We start from the raw sequence: 27,440 nt of genomic DNA, 5'->3' as shown, positions 1-27,440 counted from the left end.
CAAAATATTGTAACCTTAATTGAATACACTTTACAACTATAGTAGTGAAGATTTGTGGGTGTCATCCCCACCCAAATTTTACCTTCTCACTTTGAGGGTTTCTAGGTAATCATATCTAGTGTTATGTGTATGATTTCTTACATGTTTACATGATTTAGATGCATATTCTTTGCATGTTATTTCAGTTTATGTATTGAATGCATATGATGAATGAATGGTGAAAGTTCTATGAGTCCAAGTTTAAACTACTGGTGCATCCTCCCAAAATTTTACACTTTCCACTTGTAATTCCAACAATTGGTATCATAGCCTTGTTCTCTAAAAGAGAAGCTTTGCAGCTTTGAGGAAAGATCTTGAAATGGAAGTCTACAACTTAGGAAAGACCATTGAAAACTAAGAGATTGAAATACATCTCATACTACATCAACTAAATGAGGCAAGAGAAGAACTAAACAAATCCTTGATGACAAGGAAAGAAATTTCTATTGCAGAGAATGACACACAATACAAAGAGATAGACACTACTAAGCTATTTGTAGATGGAAAATCAAATGAATTTGATGCAGTAGCTGTAGATCTAATGGAAAAGAACAAAATCCAAGATGAGGAAATCAAAAAAATCAAGTTATAACAAGAATCACAAGCCATAATAGTATGTGAAGTGGTTGAACAAAAGAAGAAAGCCATGGAAGACAAATCCATGATTGAACAAGACAAAAGAGTTTTGGCCAATAGACTAGAAGAGAAGTCAATATAACTAACCAAGATTTGCAACATGTAATCGGATGCTCTAAGTCAAATGATGAATGCCAACTATTGACTAAATTTCAAGGACATTGAGATAATTACATTGAAGTTTAAGAATGAACAAGAGCAGAATGACCTAAAGAGAGAAAAGGAATTTGTTGAATGTTTCAACAAACCAAATGAAGCCATCAAATACTTTGAGCAATTAATAAGATCCCCTAGATCTAACAATGATACATCTGGTCTAGGATACACAAACACTAAAGAAGGAGAGTCATCTAAAAGTGTTGAAGAAAGGGAAAAAAAAGGTAAAAACTCCAAACCTACTTGTTATAATTGTGGTAAGAAAGGACATATTGCTAATGTGTGCAAGAGCAAGAATACAAATCAGAATGTCAATCCCAAGAAGATGACTCATTGTCATAAGTGCAACAAGCAAGGCCATCAGGTACATGAATGTAGAACTAGGACCATGCATAAACAAATATTTGAAGGTTATTGCTACAATTGTTAGAAGTATGGACATAGAGCTTTTGAATGTAGATCCAAATCCATGTGGTCATCAAACAAGCAAGAAAAGATAAGGAACAATGAAATTTTTTATAATTGGGATTATAATACAAGATATAGATGTCATTATTGTCAAGAATATGGACATGTTCTTGAGAATTGCATAAGGACACATTTTAATGGTAACTACAAAAAGTGGTTAAGTCAAACAACATTCTTTAGTTGTTTGAAGACTGGCCACATCAGTAAGCATTGTCCAAGTAGGTCAAAGGCACCAAGTTGTGAATTTGATAAAGGCAAAGGAAAGGCAGATGTTGAACACATGAGAGATGAAATGAACAAGACATGGAAAAAGAAAGATGATTGTAACACATCAAATGGAGAAGGGATCACTTCACCCAATGGTTCAGGTGATCACACCTCATCAAACTAGGCAATTAAAAGGTTTGCACGATTGATATTTAAGTACTATATCATACATTAATTCCAAAGGAGATAGTACTGAAAAGACTACAGTAGCATGAATAAAGATGCAAGATGTTATTGAAAATTCAAGTTAAATCTTTAAAAAAAAATCATTTTGTTGTCAAGCATGAAATGTTAACTATGTATGCCAAGTGGAATGCTAGTTGATCTCAAGCTACCAAATTAGCTAGCTGATGTCAAACTCATAGTAGCTACCAAGTGATGGAAATTTTAATGGATGTTGAGTGACTCTAAAATTGGTTGATATCGAGCTTATAGTTGTGTAAGAACTCAACATTAAATCCAAGGTTTTCAAAGGGTATATGATTTATTTTTTCTCATTATTCATCATTCCAAATTCAAGTAGGAGCAAATAGAGCAGAAGGTGATTTAGAAACCTATTCAAGGAACTTGCAGAGATTTTTGCAATGATCACACACTAGTTTATTAGATCTCACAAGGTATTTATCACAAAGTTGAGCTATGCAGTTTACTTTTGCATAAACCCTAGATTGACAAAATGATGTCTAGTTCAAAAAGTATTGAAGGGAAGGAGCTTTTAAATGTTTAGCTTGTCAGTAATGAAGTTAAGCAACCTATATTTAAGGTCATTCCTAAAATTTCCTATAAAAAAGATCCTTCTAGCAAACTATCATTGATCTTGCCAAATGTAATTATGGTGCAAGATTTGAGGAAGTGTTATAATTGCAAGATGGGAAGTATAGGAGACATGGAGATAAGAGCTGCATATAATGTTGAAATCTAATTGAAAAAGAAATTGTTAAGAAGGAGATTGTTGTAGAAGATTAGGTGTTTCAATCATTGTTTTGTCATTGATGTCAAACTTGATATTTTTTGGTAAGAAAACTACTTATAAGATTCAAGTACTATCACTTAGTTGATTGATGAGAAGGATTTGATTAATAAGATGTAACAAAAGCACCTAGAGAAAAGGTTGAGTTATGATTATGTAATGAAGCACAAAAATCAGTTAAGATAGTGATGACATGATGTATTGATGGTCTACTTAAGGTTACAAAATATCTAGCTACACTTAAAAAGTTTAGAAGAATAAGTTAAACAAAGTTCATCTATCAAGCTTGAGTAAGTGGATAGAAGATGATGAGAAAAGTCAGTACAAGCCAAGTAGAAAGTCAGTTGGAGCTGAGTAAAAGAAAATTCTAGTGGATGCCAAGAAAAATAATTGATACTAAGTAAAGTTTAGTTGATGTTGAGCACTAGTAAACTTTAGTTGATGCCAAGTGATTTTATAGTTGATGTCGACCAATTCAGTATGTGTCAAACATTAGAAGATTGATAATGTTGAGTTGTTGCATTATGATAAAGATCAAAGATTCATAGAATCTAAGCTAAAAAGTTTATTTTCTTGAAACTTGTGAACTAGGAGAAAGATAAGGTTGATGAGCTAGTTGCACAGAATTTGACATAAAACATTTTTGAAAAAATTCAAATGGATTCTAGGAGAAGTCTCTAGAATAGAAAAGATATGAGGTAGATACATTGTATCCTACCTAATCCATCCAAAACCCTAATTTGGACAATGGATAATGAGCGGGAAAATATTCTAATTTCCTATTTATAAGAATGTTTGGTCATGAAGTAAAAGAGGTTGGTGTCACATGCAAGAACCTAAGGAGGAGAAGTAATTAAGGGTTTTGCTTCATCAAGTAACCCAAGAGAAGAGTTTGCAATGACATGTTAAGCAAGAAGGCTTAAGGAGATGAATGTGTGAAGGGTGAACAAGCTGTCAAACCTACAAAGTATGAAAGCCAAGTAGAATTGAGGACTGAACAAAACATCTGTAATTTGCAAGAGAAGTTGCAAGTTATATTAGATTAAAGCTCTATTGTTACTCTCTAACAATTATATCAATCTAGGGTAAATCCTTTGGATTAAGTTTGACCTAACATTCATTATTAAATCCTTAAATAGGGTGGCATTCCAAGTGAATGGTCTAAAGTCCTCTAATAAGGCTCACTTCTAATGAGGTGATTGAAATCCCTTAACTAGGTCACAATTAACAGGGTGTATTGTAACCTTTAACAAGGTTGGCCTTTCATAAGGCATCACTTTAAAAAAAGTGAAAAAGGAGTAGCATGTTAATGGTGGTTTTTCCCAAATTGATTTTCCACATAAATGATTGTGTCAAGTGTGCTGATGAATGTGTTTTGTTTGATGCTTTACACTTCTACAAATTGATTTGATAGTAACATACAAGTTTTAGTAGATACACAATGGATGCAAGCATGGGTATGAATATTTTATGGGTTCGCTGAATTGTGAAAAGTTTTATTTATACCTCTGGACCTTGCATAACTAATTCACCACCCCCCCCAAGTTACTCTAAAATAAATTCTAATAATTGGTATCAGAGTCATGTTTCTTAAGAGGACTAGTTTTAAGGTACTAGAAGCACAAAGATTGGCATGTCTAAAAAGGAGGTAGCTAAGCTCAATAGAGATATCTTTCTTGCATGGAAAATTCTGATGAAGCTATACCTTAGAGGACTTGGAGATCATGCACAATCTACCATTACAATGGAAATGTTGATCTAGTAGGAGCCTTAATTGCTAAAGATATGAAGAAAAAGAAAGAACTTGATCAAGCAATGTTGGAGATTGCCTCTACCCTAAGTTATGTCAAATTTGATAATATCAAAGGTTGTGACACTACAAATAAAATGTGGATGCCCTACACATCATCTATGGAGGAGACAAAAATGTTCAAAGAGCTAAATTTGAGAATCTTAGAGGTAAGTTTGATGATATGAGAATGGAAGAAGGTGAAAATATCACTCAATATACTGCTAGGATAAGAGAAGTTGTTAGCACAATAAGAGGAGCTATAGGGCATATAGATGATGATATTGTGTTAAGTAAAGTCTTGAGAACATTACTACCTATTTATGCTATTAGATTTTTTGCAATTCAAGAGTTGAGATGTATTTCAGGAAATGATCTAACCCTTGAAGGATTGGTAGGTAGACTCACTACTTTTGAGCTATATAACTTTGATAATCACAAACCTAAGATTCTTGAATCTACATTAAAAGCCAAGTTTTTATTGAAGGATTCTAATGAGGTGAAGTAGAAGAAGAAGAAAATAAAGATAAAGTATGTATCTAGTGGCAGTGATATAGATGAAAGAAGATGTTAGAAAATTGGAAGCACTAGTAGCAAGAAGATTTCGTAGAGGTAAAGGCAAGTTCAAAGGTAGGTTACCCATCATTTCTTTCAATTACAATATAGTTAGTCATATTGTTGCAAGATGTACATAGAAGAAGAACTATAGAGAAGGAAAAAAGTATAAAAATAAAAGAGAAAATGGCAATAGATATTACAAAGAAAAAGGCAAGAAGTCATGCTACATTATTGAAGAAGAAAGTGGGAATGATTATGATGAACCTGATGATGAACTGGTATATGTTGCAATAAAAGATAAATCTAATGAAGATGAGGCAACTACACTTGTGACTTGTGTGGACAAAAATGATAGATGAATCATTGATAGTGGATGCTCACATCACATGACTAGAGATAGAAGTAAGTTCACTACCTTAACTTGTTATGATGGAAATAGTGTAAGATTTGGTAATGATGCACCATGTTTGATAAAAGGAAAATGTTATATCAAATTCATAGACAAGATTTCATTTGAAAATGCTTACTATGTTGAAGGACTAAATAATAACTTGTCAAGTGTGTCACAATTGAATAATCTGGGATGCAAGGTTGAATTTAGAAACAAAATTGCCAAGATATATGACACAAATGGGAAACTAATTGGAAAAGGTGATCCAACTAGAAGCAATCTATTCTGTTTGGATATAGAGGATGTTATTTGTTTTGTTGCAAAATTTGATGATTTATGGCTTTGGAGCAAGAGGTTATGTCATGTTAATTCTGATAGCCTAGTTAGTATCAGTAACATGAAGAAAGTTAGATGATTTCCTAAGTTGAAGAAACCTGATAGTATAGTGTGCAAACAATGTTAGCTAGGAAAAATATCAAAATCAAGCTTTAAAAGTAAAGCTTATATCTCTAAAGAAATACTATAGATTGTTCATACTAACTTATGTGGAACAATTCAAGTGCAAGGCTACAAAGGAGATAAGTACATAATGTTATTTGTTGATGATTACTCTAGGATGATGTCAGTTATGTTTCTAAAATTTAAATCTGATGCTTTTCAAATATTTAAGTGGTATTTGGCAAGAGTTGAGAAAGAGACAGGTAAGAGTCTAAAATTCTTAAGATCAGACAGAGGAGGAGAATTCACTTCAAATGAGTTTGAGATGTTCTATAATGACAAAGGAATCAAAAGATAGACATCTACTCCTAGGACCCCTCCACAAAATGGAATTGTTGAAAGGAGAAATAGGTCTACAATGGACTATGCCAAAATACTTATGATGGAGAAGGATGTTTCTCTAAAATGCTAGAGAGAAGTTGTAAGTACTACTACATATACCTTGAATTATGTGCAAATCAAGAAAGGTACTCATTCAACACCTTTTGAACTATGGTATGGATATTCACCCAATGTAAAATATTTTAAGGTATTTGGAAGTAAATGTTACATTCTTAAATATGTTAGGAATGGAAAGTTTGATGCAAATAATGAAGAAGGTATATTGCTTTGATACTCCACAAGAAGTAAAGCTTACAAGTGTTTAAATACTAACACTAACAAACTTGTGGAAAGTGCAAATGTGAACTTTGATGAATTTATAGAGGTACATGTGGCTGAACCTATGAAAGAACTAGATGAATAAAAATCATTTGTATACTTTTATGAAGGAATTTCTGTTGAAGAAAATGAAGCAAATCAAGTTGGAAATCAACAGCAAGTTTCAATGACTACAAAGTCAAACCCTGTGAATGCTGAGTTGCATTCAGGAACCAAGCTACATTCAGATGCCAAGTTGCAAAATGTAGAAGATGCACATTCTAATTCTAAGATTAGTATACATGAGAGAGATGCTAAGATAAATGACAGAGATGTACATAGTGACTCTAAATCTAAAAGACAAAGTGTAGAAACAAGAGTTGGCTAAGATTGTCTAAATATGTCAAAAGACATCATCTTGTTGATCAAATATATTGGCGCTCAAAATTGTAACCCAAATTTTGAGCACCATTGAGAAATTTGAGGGCTATAAATGCTTTGTGAAGCCTATGTACCCCGTTATTGAGTTAATGTATAAATGGTGCTTAATGTTTCTAACACCCTCCTTTCAGTGCATTTAAATGTTCCATGATGATAAATCGATATTCTAAGCTCTTTGGTGAAGTCTTGTTTTGAGCATTTTACAAATCTGCATTTTACCCTAAGTGTCAAATAGTGACAGGAGGCCCTGTTTGCACATACATATCTCACACCCAGAATAGTGTCATGACTCGCCACTTTGGGAGTGTTTAGTGTCCATACTCAAAAATCTATGTTTTAGATTTTGAGTTGTTTCAAGTCCATTTGACTAGGTTTTGAATCCCTCAAAGTTTATCAGTTACTGTTTTCATTCTTTTGTAAATTACACACATTTCTGGGAAGCCCTGTTTAACGTGTTATAACTTTTGACCAGTTGACCTGAATGCTAAAATTCCTTTTTCATTGTATTGTAGAGGTCAGAGACTTGTTATGTTTCAAGTTTCAGCTTATGATGAATCTATTTGATCAGTTTTCAAATGTGATTCCAAATGGAATTTCTAAAGTTTTACTGGTGTCAGTATTTGCAGATTGATTAGAACCCCTATTCGTGATGTCATATCTCCTGATCTGTGATAGGTGAAATCAAATGGTTTGTTTCCCTATGTTCTATACTGAAAATACTCCAAGTGTGCCAGTTTTTAAGTCTTGACGAATCTGTTTGCACACTTTTCCATGTTATTTCCATTTGCAAAAAATTGTTATCTTGTCATTGTTTCTTGTCTACAAATCCAAGTAGCCTACTTTGAACATCTTCCATTTGCACCCAGTTATTTTTTATGAGCCTAAATTGTAGATCCATAATGTCCTCATGACAGAGAATGAGTGCCCCAATTTTTGTTTCCCCATGTGCTCATTTGCCCAGTTTTCAAAGCCAAATTGAAACCCAGTTTATTGCTTTCTAACGTGTTTACCTGCAGGTAGTTCTGAAAGGTCAACTTTGAAAATGAATATCTTTTGACCATGAACTTTTAATGAGATGATATCTAACTAAGTGAAAGTATATAGAACAAAGATTCAGTGTGTCAAGTTTCAGAGCCTGGTTAGTTGTCCAAGTCAGTTTTTAAGGCCAGTCAATGGACCTCCTGGCACAAAGTTGACAATTTGCAAGAAAGGATAAAATGAGTTTCAAATGATGATTCAGTGATCGAATTTGTTTCGAATCAATATCAGATTTTCATGGATCAGTTTGGCATTTCAGGTGTTTGAAAACAAAATTTTTTATAGCCGAACCCACTTTTGGGGCCCGACTAATTACGTCAAATTGATCTAACTCTAGAGACTTAAATAAATTTTGAAGGAATCCTCAATTGCTATAGAGGTATTAAAACATTATTACCTTACTACAATGTACAAGGGACAAGTTAGCACAAATGGAGGGCGAATGATATATGCGGATATGGGAAGGTCAAGTTGGAGAAAGGAATTTATATTGTGAGGAAGTCACAATAAGAAGAGCTCTCTCATAAACCTAAATGACTTATTATATGGCCCTCTTTTCCTCATATCACATATTTTATGGGAAAATATGTGAACTATAAGCAAATGAAAGTTCTAAATGTATGACAAGCGTTTGCATTGAAAGCCAAATTTGAAGTTCTGAAGACATCCTTTAGCAGACTTGGTTTTTGCCGACTAGCGAAAGGTCATTTTTCAATCAAAAATGGAAAGAAGAGGATCGAAATAGTTGTCTCAAGTTTTATCTACTGCCCTATTTGGGATGCAATTGGCCATGAGATTTGGCTCCACAAAGAGGACATTTCTATAAGGTGAAGCTTTTCCCCAAAAGCAAGAGGCAGCATAAGAAGAACAGGGGACTCCACCACAAAGGGAGCCTACATCAATAAGAAAGAGCAGACTTCCATTTAAAATGTAGGTACATTGGCAATATTAAAAGGTGTCTCATAGCAAGAGCTCATGTTGATAAGGAGCTCACAGTGTTTGAATACCAAGCTACCAGCATGGAGAAGGAAGTGTACACTTGCAAGAAGAAGGCGTCTACGCACTCAAATGAGTTTCTCTAAAGTTGGCCCAGATTCAAAGGTTGATGCTAGGCAATGATGCCAAGAGTAGAAGAGCCCGCAGACTTGAAGAGAAGTTGATTTAATGAAAAAACACCAAATAAAGGAGAGTCCATGCCACGGTCTTAAAAAGAAGCCGCCTAAGGAGAAACTCACGCCCTAAGGAAAGGCTTCCATGAATTATCAACATCTATCTTTGAATTAAGAAAATAGTTACATCAAATACAAAGAGAAAAAATGTAGACCAGGCATGAAGGAAAAAAAAAAGGCATCACACGCCAAGTTTGATAGCAGCTGCATCTTGTAACAACCACGTAACACGCAGTCCATCAAACAAAGAAAAGTTGGCAATGTAAAAATAGAGCTCACACAAATCACAAAGAAGAGCCCCTATTACTAAAGCCACGTGGAACTAATAGGCTAGACCTTTATCCCACATGGGTTGTGGGTGGATATATTAAGTGTTTAAATACTATTCATTGCAAAAGAGTAGTGTTCCAAAAGGAATGCCTTTTAAAGACAGCGCATTGAGCAAGTGGGCCTGTGGTTGGTTATCAAGGCATAAATTTTGAACTGAAGCATGTAGGAGCTGATGTGGCACCAAGGGGCAAAGGTTGAACAAGATCCAGACATGTGGTGCATCAGACGGATTCTGCATTCCCGCAAAAATAAGTTGCGCACTAGCTAAATAATGCAGGAATGCGGGCAGTTGACATGTGGCATGGGACCCACTCAGCGATGACAAGGCAGGTGATGTGGTAGGGCTATTTGGTGATAGTAGAGGGTGATGTGGTAGACTGGTGGCAGGTTGACAGCCAATTAAGGGCCGCCATGTGGAAGCTCAGGTGGCGCCTAGTGGGCCCAGAGATGAAGGAAAAGTTTCAAATTTTAGGAATATAAAAGAAAATAAATTTTATTATTCAAAATATGCTATATGTGTGTAAGTAATTTTAAATTCAAAAGGGTCATATTTTAAAGTTTTAAACTTTAGACTCATTTAAAATTTTCAAAAAATTTAAATGTCAAGGATGCAAACATGGGTTTTATAGCAAAGGGAGACTTTTTCAAATTAAGATTCTGGGGGATTTCGTTATCAAAAATGGGCACTTCAATATACCACCGGAACTAGAACGAGATGAAATTTCCTATTTTGCAGTCAGATTTTGCATAGAGTGCCATTGGTTCCTATTACAAGGGGTTTTTTCCTAGGCTTCTAGATTGTGACCAATTTCAGGTATCGGAGTTCAAAATTAATTTAAAACATGGTGATCACCTGAATATGGTCAAAAGACAGTGAAAATGTAGTATGGGTCAAAATTTGAACACATTCATTCAGTAAAAAAACCCAATTTTCACTAGCATTTTATAAGGCAGAACAAATATTTTGGTGACTCAAAAAGGTTTCATCATTTCAACAGAGATATTTTGCAAGTCAGTAACAAAAATGATGAAACAAGATCAGATCAGAGGGATGAAAGAAGAAAGAGGTTACTCAGTTGCACAGGATTGAATTTCAAATGGACATTTGTCACTTGAAGATCAAATCCAAGATTCTTTCCTTTGCTATATCTTTCTATCTTTCATTCTTTCTAGGGGTTCCAATCTTGAGTTCTCTCAGATCTATGATACCATTCTTTAGCAAATTTCTCATGTAATGAACACCAAGAAAGAAGAATACAAATAGTTCTGATCTGTTAGGTAGCTTTGCATTTAAATTTCATGCATCTTATTATAATTTGTTTCAAGAAAATGAATGATAAGGTAGCAGTAAGTCAATCCTCATTCTGATATCTTGTCTCCCATTCATGATGTTTGTGATCTTTTGTGTTTTGTAAACAAAGAATATGAAACTCAATTGCAACCTATTGGTTGTATATGTTGATTTATTTTTCTTATGACTCAAAGAGTTATGTAAATGCTTGATTCATCATCGTAGGATTGCAGATTTCATGAAGGGATAAGTCGAGGATGAGGTTCAAAAGGATGCAAATGTCTAATTCACAAAGTGGATAGATAGATCAGGAAGTCCTGATGTATGGCATATGCTAGTGACTTTCAGGGATGTGTGTTAGGGTTTTATGTGAATTTCCCAATAGATAAGGCACTGATCATTTTGAAGGAACATAAGGGTGTGTTGTTCATATCATGTTTTTCTAAGATCAACATCAATAATCAAACATTTTTCCCCTTTTCATGTTGAAGAGCTATAATAGAATGCCCTCACTCAGCTTATGAGATTCCTAGATCTGCATTTAGCTACTGGAGATGGACGTTATTTCATAGTTTTTTAGGAGAAATAAGGGTTTTATTTGCTTCATATTAGATTCAGTGTATGCTTTGATAATTGGTACCATATAAAAAATCTATAGGTCCACCCACCTAGGTTTTGTAGAGCCTGAAGAAGAAGAAGGGTCTAGCCTTATAGTTGGCTTGGTGTCTGAATGGGCATGTTGAAAATGGGAGTTAGCTGCCCCTAGATATGTTCTGTTCTCATCAGGGTAATTGGAAACTGGTAATGTTTTCAAACACCAACAAAATCATTGGAAACAAAGATGTTAGGCCAATGACATAAAATAGATTGAGAAGTGAATCATGTTTGTTAAGCATGAAGGAGCACAAATTAGTAAAAGATGCATTAGAAGATGATGACTGGTACAAGGCCATGGAAGAAGAGATTGATACCAAAAGACAAAAATGTGATTGGTATCAAGTGGGTATTCAGAAACAAGTTAGATGAGAATGGTGAAGTTACAAGAAACAAAGCAAGATTAGTTTGCACGGGCTATGCACAAGAAGACAGAATTGACTATCATGAAACATTTGCTCCTGTTGCAAGAATGGAAGAAGTAAGGGCTCTACTTGCTTATGGTGCATACAAAGGTTTCCAAGTTTATTAGGTGTATGTTAAATCTACATTTTTGAATGGCATGCTAGAAGAAGATGTTGACATAGAATAGCCAGAAGGATTTGTTTATGACAACAATAAGAATATGGTATGTAGATTACACAAAGCTCTATATGGATTGAATCAAGCACCAAAAGCATGGTATGAGAGACTTCATACTTGTCTTGTGAAGATTGGATTTGGAAGAACTAATGATAACAAAAATCTCTACATAAAGACAAAAAAAGTAAAAGGTATTTTGCTATCTAAAATATTTGTTGATGATATCCTATTTGGAGGACAAGATACTTTATGTAAGGACTTTGCAAATCAGATGAAGCAATAATTTGAAATGTCTATGTTTGAAGAAATCAATTTTTTTATGGGATTGCAAGTATAACAGATGAAGTATGGTATATACATCACTCACTCAAATTATGTCAAAGAGATATTGAAGACATTTGGATTAGAGGATTCCAAACCAGCAAGTACACCTATGGTGACAAGACATAAATTGTCAAAGAATGATGATACATCTAAGGTGAATCAAACATTATATAGGTCTATGATTGGTAAATTGAAATATTTAGTATATAGAAAACCTGATATTGCATTATCTATAGGAATAGTTTCAATATTCCCTACTAATCCTAGGGAGAATCACTTAATGGTTGTGTTGAGGATAATGAGATATTTGAAAGAAATAGAAGAGTTTGGTCTATACTATAGGAATAATGAAAGGTTTGAATTAAGAGCCTACACTGATGTTGACTAAGCTGGAAACATTGATGATAGAAAAAGCACCAGTGGTGGAGCATTTTTCTTAGGCAAGAGACTAGTTACATGGACAAGCAAGAAACAGAATTGTACTTCACAATCTACTGCTGAAGAAGAATATATTTTTGCTGCTATAAATTGCACAAACATTGTATGGATCAAAAAACTACTCAAAGGAATGAAGGAAGAAACCATAGAACCAATGATACTTTATTGTGATAATAAAAGTGCTATCAATATATCAAAGAATCTAGTGATGCACACAAAGACAAAGCACATTGCAATCAAGTATCATTATGTAAGAGAATTAGTTCAAGACAAAGAGGTGAAAATGGAATATGTTAACTAAAAGGAGCAAATTACTGATATCTTCATAAACCATTACCTAAGGATGCTCATAGGTATCTAAGAGGTAAACTAGAGGTGATACCCTTATCAAAGGTTATTTAAGAAATAGAAGGAGTACCTTAGATCAAACAAGTTGATAATAGAAATTGATGTAGTGGATCTTACTTTAGGAGCTACCTAATGTAATCATAGAACTAAACCACAAATTAGTCACAAGCAAGGTGGTAGAGGGAGTAATTGTAAATGCTTGTACCTACATTCTTTAAGATGAAAATTTTTTGGTATATTTCTTTGGCATTATTGTCAAAGAGAGAGAAAGTGCATTAAACTAATCATCATCATCAAAAAAAAATTACTGATAGAGTGTAAGAGATAAGAGGGAGAAAGTCCTAAACTTATATGTTTATTAGAGAGCAAACATTGATCAAAGAATTAAGTTAGAACAAAGAGGGAGATATTGATCAAAGAGCTAGAAAGATCATCATCAAAGGGAGATACTCTCCTAATCAATCTAGTATAAAAGAAAGAGGGAGAAATGCTAATCTTCCTAGTAAGAGGGAGATACAAGAAGGATCTCAGAGGGAGTTTTATGAAAGAGTTTTGTAACCTAATTAGAAGATGGAATTTGTTGATAAAGGGAGGAATACAAGTTTTATTTTTGGTATTGTCCTACTATTTTTACCTAGTAAGTTTGGTTGAACAAGATGTTCATCATTTGATTGACTTGGTTGATTAATTTGGTTTTCCATCAATGTCAAAGAGGGAGATTGTTAAAATCTGATTGAAAAAGAAATTGTTAAGAAGGAGATTGATTGTTAAGAAGGTGATTGTTGAAGAAAATTATGTGTTGTAATCATTGTTTTGTCACTGATGTCAAACCTGATATTTGTTGGTAAGACAACTACTTATAAGATTCAAGTACTTGATGGAAATATAAGAGGAAGAACTAAGAGGGGGGAGGTGAATTAGTTACCACTAAAATAAATCACAGATCCCTTGGATGTCAACTATAAAATTCAAACTAATAAAATTGGTTACTGCTAATACTCATTAAACACAAAAAATGCTATAACTTAGTAAATGTAGAGTGTGAATTACTTTAGTAAATTTAAGATGTTATTAGTAATTTCTTGCAAGCATGAAAGAAATAACATGAACACATGAGACACTAGGATTTAATGTTGAAACCCAATTTGGGAAAAACCACCAATGTAACTAGTTACTATTTTTCACTCTTCTGAAGTGAGCCCTATTAGGAGCCAACCCTGTTAAAGGTTATAAAACACACTATTAGGTGTGACCCTGTTAAATGATTTAATCACCCTATTAGGAGTGGCCTAGCAAAAGGTCTTGAAAAAATTCAAAATAATTACCACCTTGTTAGAGGATTTACAAATGGCTATTAAACCAACTCTGTTAAGAGATTTTAGATTACTGCTACAATGGTTAGAAAGTAACAATGAAATGATCTGATTGTGATGCAACTAAATTGTTGATTATAGATCTCTATTCTGGTTCATACTTGATCCTTCTTGATCGAATAAAGATTTTTTTCACCACAAGGATATCTCTTCTATCCTTCAAGTTTGCTTCCTCTTCTTATCTCTTTCAACTTGCACACAACACATATTTGAAATCACAACTTGACCTTCTACTTATACCTTTTAGATTTTCAAGTTGGCTCAAATACAAATTAGAATAAAAAATATTCATCACCTCAGTCAGCTAGAATCAATGGGTAAAATAATTAAGCTTTATATGCCAAAATAATAAAATCCTTTGGTAGCCAACCCAACTTGGTAGAAACTAATTCTAAAGTGATTTCTTGAGTTTACCAACAGAAGCTTAGTTAACACTGTGAACTTACAAAATTCCTTTGGTAGATGAGTGAACTTAGTCAACATTGACTCTGTTTGACTTTCCCTTCATTAATGAGTGATCTCGGTTAACACTGTTTTCTGCTCAACTTCCTTCAACTCCTAAGTGAGCTCAATCAAAAATGCCTTCTGTATAGAGTAAACTCAGTAATGCTTGGTAGACTAGGAATGTTGTCTTCATTGACCAAGTGAGCTTGGCATGCACTATCTATCAACTAATATGACATTTGTGTAACATCAAGGACAACACATAATTAATTAGTTGTATCCAAAAATCTCCCTCTTTGGCATTGATGGCAATACAACATGTCATAGCACAATGAAATGTTGAGAACAAGACTCGATCTGCCAGAAAGTTTCTCCCTCTATGAATGATTTTCCTTCTACAAAATTTCAAAAAGATATGACAATAGACTTCTCCCTCTTTGACAACACATGCCAAAGAAAATTCTAATTGGTATTAATGTACCTTGAGTATAGATTCATCTACAATACATCCTTATCAATACTACATCAACTAATTGATTTTCAACTTGGTTTATGTTGATGCATCACTAAACTTTAATTAGTGAGCTTCAAATAGGGGAATAACCCCGTGCTTTCCTCTTAGAGACAAAAATGCATCTTTAGGTAATGACTTTGTGAATATATCTACAATTTGTTCTTTTGTATTCACATATTCCAATCTGATTTCTTTGTCCTATACTAATTCCCTTAAAAAGTGATATTTGATAGCAATGTGCTTTGTTTTGGAATGCATCACTAGATTCTTTGATATGTTGATTGCACTAGTGTTATCACAATACATCACTATTGGTTCTTTGATTTCAACCTTCATTCCATTCAACAACTGTTTGAACCAAATAATGTTAAAGCAATTCACTTCTACTACTACATATTTTACTTCTGCTATAGATTGAGATGTGTAGTTTTGATTCTTGCTTGTCCAAGATACCAACATTTTACCGAGAAAGAATGCTCCACCACTAGTTCTTTTTGTATCATCAAGAATTCCTGTGCAATTAGCATTAGTAAATACTTTTAGGTCAAAGTTTCCTCCAAGTTTGTACCATAATCCATAGTCTTTAGTACCTTTCAGATATCTTAAGATTATTTTTATTGCCATCATGTGGTTTTCTCTGGGTTTAGCTAAGAATCTTGCCACTATCCCAACTAATAAGGCAATGTTAGACCTTGTATGTACCACATATTGTAGTTTCCCAATCATTGATCTATATAAGGTCTGATCTACTTCTTTGGAGTCATCGTCTTTGGTAAGCTTAAGTCCAGTACACATGGGGGTTCCAATTGATTTTGAATCTTCCATTCCAAATTTCTTGATTACCTCTTTGATATACTTAGATTGAGTGATATAGATACCATTTATGTTCTGTTGTATTTGCAATCCAACAAAGAATTTTATTTCTCCAAACATGGACATCTCAAATTCATTATTCATTTGTTCTAAAAATGCTTTGCATAAATCATCATTTCTTGTGAATAGAATATCATCCACAAATATTCCTGCCAACACAATCTTCTTATATAGTCCTTTCTTGATGTATAGGCTATTGTTATCATTTGTTCTTTGAAAACTAATCTATATCAAGTATTTATGTAGTATTTCATTCCAAGCCCTAGGAGCTTGTTTTAGGCCATATAGGGCATTGTGTAATTTGCAAACCATGTCCCTTTTGTCCAGATCAAAAAAACCTTCTAGTTGTTTAATGTATACTTCCTAATCAAGAATTCCATTTAAGAATGTAGATTTAACATCCATCTGATATACTTTGAACCTTTGTGAGCTGCATAAGCAATTAAGGTCCTAACACCTTCTAATCTTGCAATAGGGGAAATTTTTTTGCTATAATCAATACCTTCTTCTTGAGAATAACCTTTACATACCAACCTTTCTTTGTTTCTTGACACCTTTCCATCTTCATTCACCTTATTTCTGAATACCCATTTTGTACCAATCACATTTTTATCTTTGGCCCTAGGTACAAGAGTTCAAGTTTTATTCTTTTCTATCTATTCCATTTCTTCATTCATAGCCTCAATCATACTTTCATTTTCCAATGCATCTTTAACACTTCTAGGTTCAAATTCAGCAAGTAAACATGTACCTTTTAGTTTGCTTCTTGTCATTGTTCCATCAAATTTATCTCCAATGATCTGATTAGGTGCATGATGCCTTCTAACATATTTAGCCAATATAGGTTCTTTGGCTTTTGAATGAACTACACTATCTTCATTTTGAATTTCAACTTATTGCTTAGGTCCTTCTATCTATGGCTTGGGTTCTTCAGACTCAATATTCATTAACTTAGTAGCTTCTGCAGACACCTAAAATTATCCAAATACCCATTTCCTGAACAATTAAATAAATATTTATTATTTATTTAATTCCCCTACCTTAATTAAATAAATTTTACATTTATTTAATTATGCTCACCTTACCTTGATTTAAATAAACTAAGGTTTATCTAAATCCTAGCCTTTCCTTGATTTAAATAAACTAAGGTTTATTTAAATCCTAACCCATTCACTTTAATTAAGTACTTTGTTTACTTAATTAATCCCTTTCCTAATCCCCTTGGAATTAAATATTACATTTAATCCTATTTGAGCACATGGCTCCTACCTTTAACCCTTAGCTAACCTCACTATCCTAACTAACCCATCTTGCTAAACCTATCCACTTCCTTAATCATGCTTGCTTTGCATAATCACCTTTTAATCCTAAGTGTGTGCTCACACGTGTGAGGAATCCTCACACATGTATGAGGGATGTTCACACTTTCTTTATCCCTCATGTCTTTTATGCCTCTTGCACACTTGTTCTCTTGCATGAGAGTCAAGGTGTCTCACACATGTGTGAGAAGCCATGCCTTCTCACACCTCTTGCACACTTGTCCTCTTGCATGAGAGTCAAGGTGTCTCACACATGTGTGAAAGACCATACTTCTCACACCTCTTGCACACTTTTCCTCTTGCATGAGAATCAAGTTGTCTCACACATGTGTGAGAAACCATGCTTCTCACACCCCTTGATCATGTCACCATCAAAGGTTGCTCACACATGTGTGAGCATATTGCCCCCTTTTGAATGGTCAAAACTCTAATCCATGTGGAGACTACTTGGCCTCCACCTCATTAACACCTCATCAATCTTGAGAGATCTTAGCCCTTCATCTTGCCTTTAATCTCAGCCGGATGTTTCATCCTTTTTCCTATAAAAGGAGACCTCTCTCCTCATTTCCACAAGCACCATCTACCTCATTGTTATGCTGCAAGATTTGTGAGAAACCACATCCCATAATGCAAAATCATCTACACTTGATGATTTTGTGAGGTTTGCATTGGTGTTATATTCAATAGTTTAATGCTCTTTTTATTTCATGTTATCTTTGTTTACATGTTTATCTTTCACGTTTTGAGGTTTGCATGATCATGTAGGAACATGCATTAGTTTCTTAGTGTTATTTCCTTGATTACATTTTTATGCAATACAGCCTCTAAATGTGACTTGAGTCCCTGTAACTTGGTTTGAACTTCCTACAACTTGGTAGTTGATGGAGATTTGGTCAACTTGGGAGATGAAGTCTCTCTTTTGTCAAATGTGTTTTTCAATGTATTAGGTTCATAGTAGACAAATTTTTTGTAATCTTCTAGTTTCTTTTTGCTTTCTTCTTTAGTCTTTTCTACAAATTCATCAATTCTCACATGTGCACTTTCTATGATTTTGTGACTAGGCAAATTCAAACATTTTTATACTTTACTTCTACAGGAATATCCTAGAAATATACCTTCATCACCTTTTACATCAAATTTTCCTTTTCTAGATTCTTTCAAGATATAACATTTGCTACCAAATAATTTCAAGTAACTTACATTGGGTTTGTAGCCATACCATAGTTCATAGGGAGTTTTTTTTGAGTCATTTTTCAATTGAACTTAGTTCAAAGTATGAACTATAGTGTTGATAGCTTCCATCCAATATTTGATAACAACATTCTTCTCAATCATTAGTGGTCTTGCACAATCCATGATGGATCTATTTCTTCTTTCAGCTATTCCATTTTGCTCAGCAGTACCAAGGGCTAATACTTGTATTTTGATTCCTCTTTCAATGTAGAAAATGTTCAATTAATTTGAGATGAATTCAACACCTCTATCTAATCTCAAGCATTTTAATCTTTTCCTAGTTTCCTTTTCTACTCTAGCAAGATACCATTTGAATTTCTCAAAAGCTTTTGAATTTTCTCTCAAATACATAATAGTCATCATTCTAGAATAATCATCAACAAAAATGATGAAAAAATTCTCTCCACTATAAGTTTCTATTCCAATGAGTCCACACAAATTAGTAAGCACAATTTTCAAGACATCTTCTAACTAATAGTTTTTTCTTTTAAAACTAGTCTTTCCCATTTTACCAATTTGACAATTCTTGCGTAATCCAACATCAGGTTTCTTCAAATTAGGAAGACCTCTTACTCCTCTGAGTTTGCTAATCTTGACTATATTATCAAATTTTACATGAAATAGCCCTTTTTCCATAGCCAACTTTCTTCTACTTGAGAAATGAAACATGAACAATCACCAAGATCAAGATAAAATAGGTTATCTTTTGTTTGCCTGCCTGATCCAATCAGATTTCCTTGGTTATCTAGTAGTCTTGCCTTGCCATTCATGAATTCTACCTTGAATCCAATGTTTTTCAATTTTTCCACACTTGAAAATTATGTTTTAGTCCTTCAAACCAATAGGCATTGTCACATACAAGTTCATTGGTTAATGAGATTCTTCCTTTCCCTTTTATGCAAAAAGGTTCATTGTTTCCAAACCTTAGACTACCTCCATCATAGTGTTCAAAATGTTCAAACATAGTTTTGTCTCCATTCATATGATGAGAACATCCACTATCTATGATCCATGTGTCATTTTTGCTAACATCAGAGACAAATGCCATCTTATCTCCTTCATCATCAGATTCATCTTTTATAGCAATATACACTATTTCATCTTCACTATTATCAAAATCTTTAGCCATAAAAAAAGTGTTCTTACCTTTATCTTTGTAGGATTTGTGACCTTTGAATTCCTTCTTACCTTTGGACTTGTGTCTTTTCTTCTCTTCCATGTCTTCTTTGTTTGGACACCTAGTAGTAATATGACCAATCTCTTCACAAGAAAAACATATTAGAGGAATTTTATGTTTGTACTTTCCTTTGCTCCTAGAATATTTCTTTGCAAGGAAAGGTTCGAAAATTTCAAGATCACCATCTGAACTTTCTTCAGTTTCTTCTTCACTTTTTGATTGATTATCTTTTATTTTCTTCTCTTTTTCTTTGAGTGAGAGTTTAGCTTCAAATCCAAATTCAACATTCTTGGAAGCAGGAACATAGTTGTCAAAATTGTCTAGTTCAAAAGCTATCAATCTTCCTACTAGGGCATCCAAAATTAATTTTTGATTTGGATCACATCTCTTTTCTTGAATAGTAGATACTCTAATTTCATAGATAGGAAGCAAAGTTTTGAGTACTTTACTTACAATAGTTTCTTCTTTGATTTCTCCTCTAGATGCTCTAATTGCACTAACACTGGCCTTGATTCTTTCCACATATCTTGCAACATTTTCTTCTTCTCTCATTCGAATTTGATCAAATTTTCCTCTAAAGATTTTTTCTTTGGCTCTTCTTACATTGTCATCTCCTCCATAGATTTCTTTTAGCTTATTTTACATATCAAAAGTAGTTTTATAGTCTTTGACCTCATCAAATTCATCATAACTGAGAGTAGATGCAATGTCAATCATCATGATGTTATGCTTCTTCTTTTTAGAAATATCATCAATTGATAATGTTCTAGTGGGAGTTTTATATTCTTCATCAAGATATTTTCATCTTGAATCACTGATGGTAGCTAGATGAAGCCTCATAAGTCCTTGCCATGCTACAAAGTTATCTATGTTCATCTTTGGAATCTCTCTCTTGTAAGGCATCTTGAACTTTATCTTAGGTCCTTGAAACCTTTTTTGCAAGCACCAAAAGCTCTTATACCAATTGATGGAAATATAAGAGTAACTAATAAAATTGGTTACTGTTGGTACTTGGTAAACACATAGAAAATATTGTAACTTGGTAAATGTAGAGTGTGAATTACTTTAGTAAATCTTAAGATGTTATCAATAATTTCTTGCAAGCATGAAAGAAACAACATGAACAAATGAGACACCAAGATTTAACATGGAAACCCAATTTTGTAAAAGCCACCAATGTAACTAGTTACTATTTTTCACTCTTTTGAAGTGAGCCCTATTAGGAGCCAACCCTGATAAAGGTTACAAAGTACACTATTAGGTGTGACCCTATTAAAGGATTTAATCACCTCATAAGGAGTGGCCTTGAAAAAGGTCTTGAAACAATTCAAAGGATTTGCCACCTTGTTAGAGGATTTACAAATGGTTGTTAAACCAACTCTATTAAGAGATTTTAGATCACTACTACAATGGTTAGAGAGTAACAATGAAATGACCTAATTGTGATGCAACTGAATTGTTGATTATAGATCTTTTCTCTAGTTCATACTTAATCCTTCCTAATTGAATAATGCTTTTCTACATGACAAGGATATCTCTTTTATCCTTCAAGTTCACTTCCTCTTCCTATCTCTTTCAACTTGCACACATTACATATTTGAAATCAAAACTTGACCTTCTACTTATACCTTTTAGATTGTCAAGTCAGCTCAAATACAAATTAGAATAACCACTATTCATCACCTCAGTCAGCTAAAATCAATGGGTAAAATAATTAAGTTTTATATGCCAAAATAAGAAAATCTTTTGGTAGCTGACCTAACTCGGTAGAAACTAATTTTGAAGAGATTTCTTGTGTTAACTAATAGAAGCTTGATTAACACTATGAACTTAGAAAATTCCTTTGGTAACTGAGTGAACTCAGTCAACATTGGCTTTGTTCAACTTTCCTTCATTAACTGAGTGAGCTCAGTTAACACTCTTTTCTACTCAACTTCCTTCGATGCTTGAGTGAGCTCGGTAGAAATTGCCTCCTATATAGAGTAAACTCATGAACGCTCAGTAGACTAGGGAAATTCTCTTCATTGACCAAAGCTTGGAATGCACTATCTATCAACTGATATGACATTTGTGTAACATCAAAGATAACACACAATTAATCAATGACATCCAATAGTACTATCACTTAGTTGATTGACGAGGAGGATTTGATCAATAAGATGTAACAAAAGCACCTAGAGAAAAGGTTGAGTTATGATTATGTAGTGAAGTATAAGGATTAGCTAAGATGGTGATGATATGATGTATTGATGGTCTACTTAAGGTTACAAAATGGTTGGCTACACTTAGAAAGTTTAGAAGAATAATTTAAACAAAGTTTGTTTGCCAAGCTTGACTGAGTAGATAGTAGGTGCCGAGCAAAGTTAGTGCAAGCCAAGCAGAAAGTTAGTTGGAGTCGAGTAAAAGAAAATTCTAGTGGATGTCAAGAAAAATAGTTGATTCTGAGTAAAGTTTAGTTGATGTTGAGCACCAATAAACTTTAGTTGATGTTGAGTGATTTTATAGTTGATGTTGAGCAACATAGTATGGGTCAAGCATAAGAAGATTGATAATGTTGAGCTATTGCATTATGATAAAGATCAAAGATTCACAGAATCTAAGTTGACAAGTTTGTTTTCTTGAAACTTGTGAATTAGGAGGAAGATAAGGTTGATGAGTTGGTGGCATAGAATTTGATGTAAACCATTTTTAGGTGAATTCAAATGGATTCTAGGAGAATTCTCTAGAAAAGACAAGATATGGGGTAGATACATTGTATCCTACCTAATCCATCCAAAACCCTAATTTGGATGATGGATAATGAGTAGGAAAATATTCTAATTTCCTATTTATAGGAATGTCTAGTCATGAACCAAAAGAGGTTGGTGTCATGTGTGAGAACCTAAGGAGGAGAAGGAATTAAGGGTTTTACTTCATCAAGTGATCCAAGAGAAGAGTTTGCAATGACATGTTAAGAAAGAAGGCTTAAGGAGATGAATGCTTGAAGGGTGAACAAGTTGTTAGAGCTACAAAGTATGAAAGCGAAGAAGAATTGAGGACTGAATAGACATGTATAATCTGCAAGAGAAGTTGTAAGTTATATTAGATCAAAGCTCTAATTTTACTCTCTAACAATTGTATCAATCTAGGGTAAATCCTTTGGATTAAGGTTGACCTAATAGTCATTAGTAAATCCTTTGATAAGGTGGCATTCCAAGTGAATGGCCTAAAGTCCTCTAATAAGGCTCACTTCCAATAGGGTGGCTGAAATCCCTTAACTGGGACACATTTAATAGTGTGTATTGTAACCTTTAACAAGGTTGGCCTTTCATAGGGCATCACTTCAAAAGAGTGAAAAAGGAGTAGCCTGTTACTAGTATTTTTTCCCAAATTGAGTTTTCACATAAATCATTGTGTCAAAGGTGCTAATGAATTGTTGTGTTTCATGGTCTATACTTTCGCAAATTGATTTGACAATAACATACAAGTTTTAGTAAATACATAATGGATTCATGCATGGGTATGAATGTTTTATGTGTTCATCGAACTGTGAAAAGTTTTATTTATACATCTAGACCTTGGATAATTGTTTCACCCCCCTTCCTTTCAATTATTCTAAAGTAAGTCCAATATATAATAGATTATGTGAGAATGGTGTTTTCCAAGATGAACTCCAAATCGTAGAGAGAAAGGGTTTAACACGAGCCCTAGATTTTTCGAATGTGTTTAAAACTGAGTGGATATGAATTGTTCTTAGAAGAATTCATCATGGTTATTTATGGCTAGAGAGTGGACCTATTAATATCACCAAGAGAATAATTCATAGGGTAACTAGCTACCCAACCCTAGATTAGCCAAAGACACTCAAAAGTGACTCCAAAGAAGTAATTGAGAAAAACACTAGAGAAAAATGGAATAAGAGAGGCATGACAATAGATACTATTGCTGGTCTATTACTAAACATTTCTATAAGGGTAATCTCACACAAATTCTATCAATCTAGCAGATTGAATAGTGTACCATGTATAGCAATGGATGTTGGCTACAAGATTGTGAAGAAAGATCATACATATGGTCTAGTAGAGTTACAATTACAATAGCTGATGGAGAATCTTGGAGCTATCAAGAAAACCAAGAGTTCACAATGCAAATTTGATTCAATACTAGTTTGCATATTATTTTATGTACAAAATGCATTTCCCTCTTTTGGTATTGTAGGGTGGAAAACAAATAGATCAGTTGCAATGTAGATCAATGAGTACATTGAATAGATGGTAGAAAACTTTGAAACCTTGATGACAAGTTACTTTGAAGATTTTAAGAAATCAATGAAGGAAAGAATGAGGATACTAGTTTCATTGGTTGAACAACACTATAATGACATATGTTTTCTTGTTGATGTTGATTACACATTTGTGCAAGCTACCACACCAAGGGTAAGATGGTTAAGGCCACTTGGGTATGAAATTAATATTGATGAAGCTTCAATAGCTATCAATGCACTCCTAGCATAGGAAATAGACAAAAGTGCAAAGATATTTGACAACTATGAGATGGTAAAATCAAAGATTACCATGGAATTGAAAATTGCCTCCACACTCAAGAAGAAAGATAAGTTGGTCAAGAAGCTAAAAGAAAAATTTGGAGAAGGTGCAAAAGAGGATGAATAAGAAGAAGAGGATGAAGAGGAAGAACAAGCACAAGCATGAGAACCTCTTACATTAACCCTATTGGGACTCAAAATTGAAGCCCTAATTTTGAGTACTATTGAAAAATTAGGCCCTATAAGTGTTTTTTAATGCATGTGCACTCACATGTCTATTTGAGGCCTAAGAGGTGTTTAATATTTCTAACACCTTGCTTTTAGTATGTCTATGGGATTGATAAAGATAAGTTTCCATTTTGGGTCATTTGGTGAAGTTTCGTTTTAAGCAATGACTAAATCTGCATTTTTTCCCAAGTGTCAAACAACGATAGGAGACTATGTTTGTAATTGAATATCTTGCACCCAATAATGTTTCATAACTAACCACTTTGGGAGTGTTTAGTGTCCATACCAAAGAAGGTACATTTCAAATTTTGATTTGTTTCAAATCCGTTTGACTAGGTTTTAAATCCCTCAAAGTTGGTCATTTATTATTTTCATACTAATGCAAATTGTTTAGAATTCTAGGAGGCCCTGTTTGACTTGTTTTAACTTTGACCCAGTCAACCAAAATGAGGAAATTCCTTTTACATTGAATTCTAAAGGTTGGAGACTTGCTATATTTCAATTTTGATCTTTTGAAAAATTTGTTTGATTAGTTTGTAAATGCAATTTCGAATGCAATTTATAAATTTTTACTGATGTCAGTAAATGCAGATTGGTTGGTACCCCTATTCATAATGTCATATATCTAAATTCATGATAGGTGAGATTGAATAGATTGTCCTACTGTTTTCTCTAAAAATACTAAGTGTTCCAATTTGCAATTCTTGACAAATCTATCTACACATTTTTCCAGGTCCATTCCATTTGCAAAAGATGTTTTTCTGCCATTGTTTCCAGTCCACAAATTTAAGTAGCCCACTTTGACCGCTCACCATTTTCACCTCATTATTTGTCATGGGCCCTAATCACAAATTTATGTTTTCTTTATGACAGTGAACCAATGTCTCAATTTTTGTGCACCTAAGTGTCAATTTTCCCTATTTTCTAAGCCAAATCCGAATACAAATTATGGTTTTTTGACATGTTTTCTTGCAAGCAATTCTAGGAAGACAACTTTGATAGTCAATATATTTTGACTATGAATTCATCATGAGATGAGATTTGATAGGGTAAGAGTATGTGGAATAGAGAATTAGTGTGTCAGATTTTAGAGCTCGATCAGGTGTTTAGATAAGTTTTTAAGCCAATCAAAGGACCTCTTGGCACAAAGTTGACAGTTCACAGATAAGATGTGAAATGAGTTTTAAATGAATAGTTCAATGATCAAATGGTTTTTAGTCATTGTGAAATGTTCATTAGATTAGTTTGGAATGTCAATTGTTCGAAAACAAAAATTTCTTTTAGCCAAACCCACTTTGGGGCTCGACTAATTCTGCCAGGATTGACGAGTTTCAAGGCAAATAGAGGATGTTTTAAAAGTGAAAATTTATGCATAATTAAATAAGAGGAAAGTGCATATAATCAAAGAAGTAATATAAAACATCCATGTTTCGAATATCATGAGATTTTAAGATGCTAGAAAAGGATAACAAAGGGGGTTTTTGTCTTGTCAAAGAATCACACTAAAATTGCAATATAGATGATGGTGACATGAGGAAAAGCATTTTTTTGACAATTAATAAGGACATTTGTTTTGAAATGTCTTCAATGCTGAATCACACAATTTAAAATTGTTTTGCATGGGCGAGGAAAGGAGAGCCATGATCTTGTAGGAACTAGAGAATAAAAGTCATGTTGTTTTTTACCAAGTCAATGATATGTTCAAATGGTGACTCAAGGTTTATTCAAGGTAATATGAATGAACAAACTAATGAATGGTGACTGAACTGATGAAACATTTTTCCAACAAGGAAATTATGTTGTGCTTTGTTGTAAATTCCTTTTAATAACACACCCCTTGATCTCTTCTCGACAAATCATTTGTTTTATAAACCCACCACTTCAAACTTTTAGAAGAAGTGTTCTGACTCCACACACATGTTTCCCTAGTGCTGCTCACATAGGATGAAAAGGATGATGCTTTGGGCCAACAAAGATAGGAGCATAAGTAGAGACAACACCTCTAGCATCAGGTTTTATTTGCAAATTGACTAATCTATGAAATGTTTACCACTGCAGTGTTGAAAATGGGAAGTAGTTGCCCCTAGATGTATCTTGTTCTCATTAGGGTAATTTGAAACTGTGTTGTTTTAAAACACCAACAACATGCTGACTCTATTGGGGAAGTATTGAATTTGAAAGAGAGATTTAATATGATTAAAAGAAAGGCATGTGCAAAATTTGCTATAGTAGTAGGGTTGTAAGGTATTTTCCATTTCTTTGTTGAATATTCATATCATCCCATTAAGGTTTTATGCATTTGTAGTAGTAACTTTGAGGTTGAGTGTAAATTGTGTTATTAAGAGTGTTCATCTTCAATCAATTTAGCTAGATTATTGTTTTCAAAGTTCTGTTGTAAAATTAGAGTCAAGAATGAACATAAGTTTGTGTTCCCTTTTCCAAGTTTGTAAATCTACAAGAGTAGTTTGATGGTTTGCATTTCTCTTGCATCTAAAGGTCTAGTTTAGATTTTTCAAGTGACAAATTATGTTTTATTTCTCACAAAGTGTGAATGGCAACTCTAAATCTCTAGACCAGTTGTTTCCTAGTTGATTCCATTGCAATATTTTAAAGGACTTTTAGTTGTATGGGCATATTTGAAGCCATTGATAGTCTATTGAAAAGGAAGTTAAAGTTCTTGATAAGTTTTAAAGTGTTGTTTGCAATCTAATATTATAAGAAATAAAAGTGT

The sequence above is a fragment of the Cupressus sempervirens genome, chromosome 8, assembly GCF_028749045.1.
Source record: "Cupressus sempervirens isolate cs-2001-9-10 chromosome 8, ASM2874904v1, whole genome shotgun sequence".
Classification (NCBI taxonomy): Eukaryota; Viridiplantae; Streptophyta; class Pinopsida; order Cupressales; family Cupressaceae; genus Cupressus; species Cupressus sempervirens.
Note: the sequence above shows the minus strand (reverse complement) of the source record.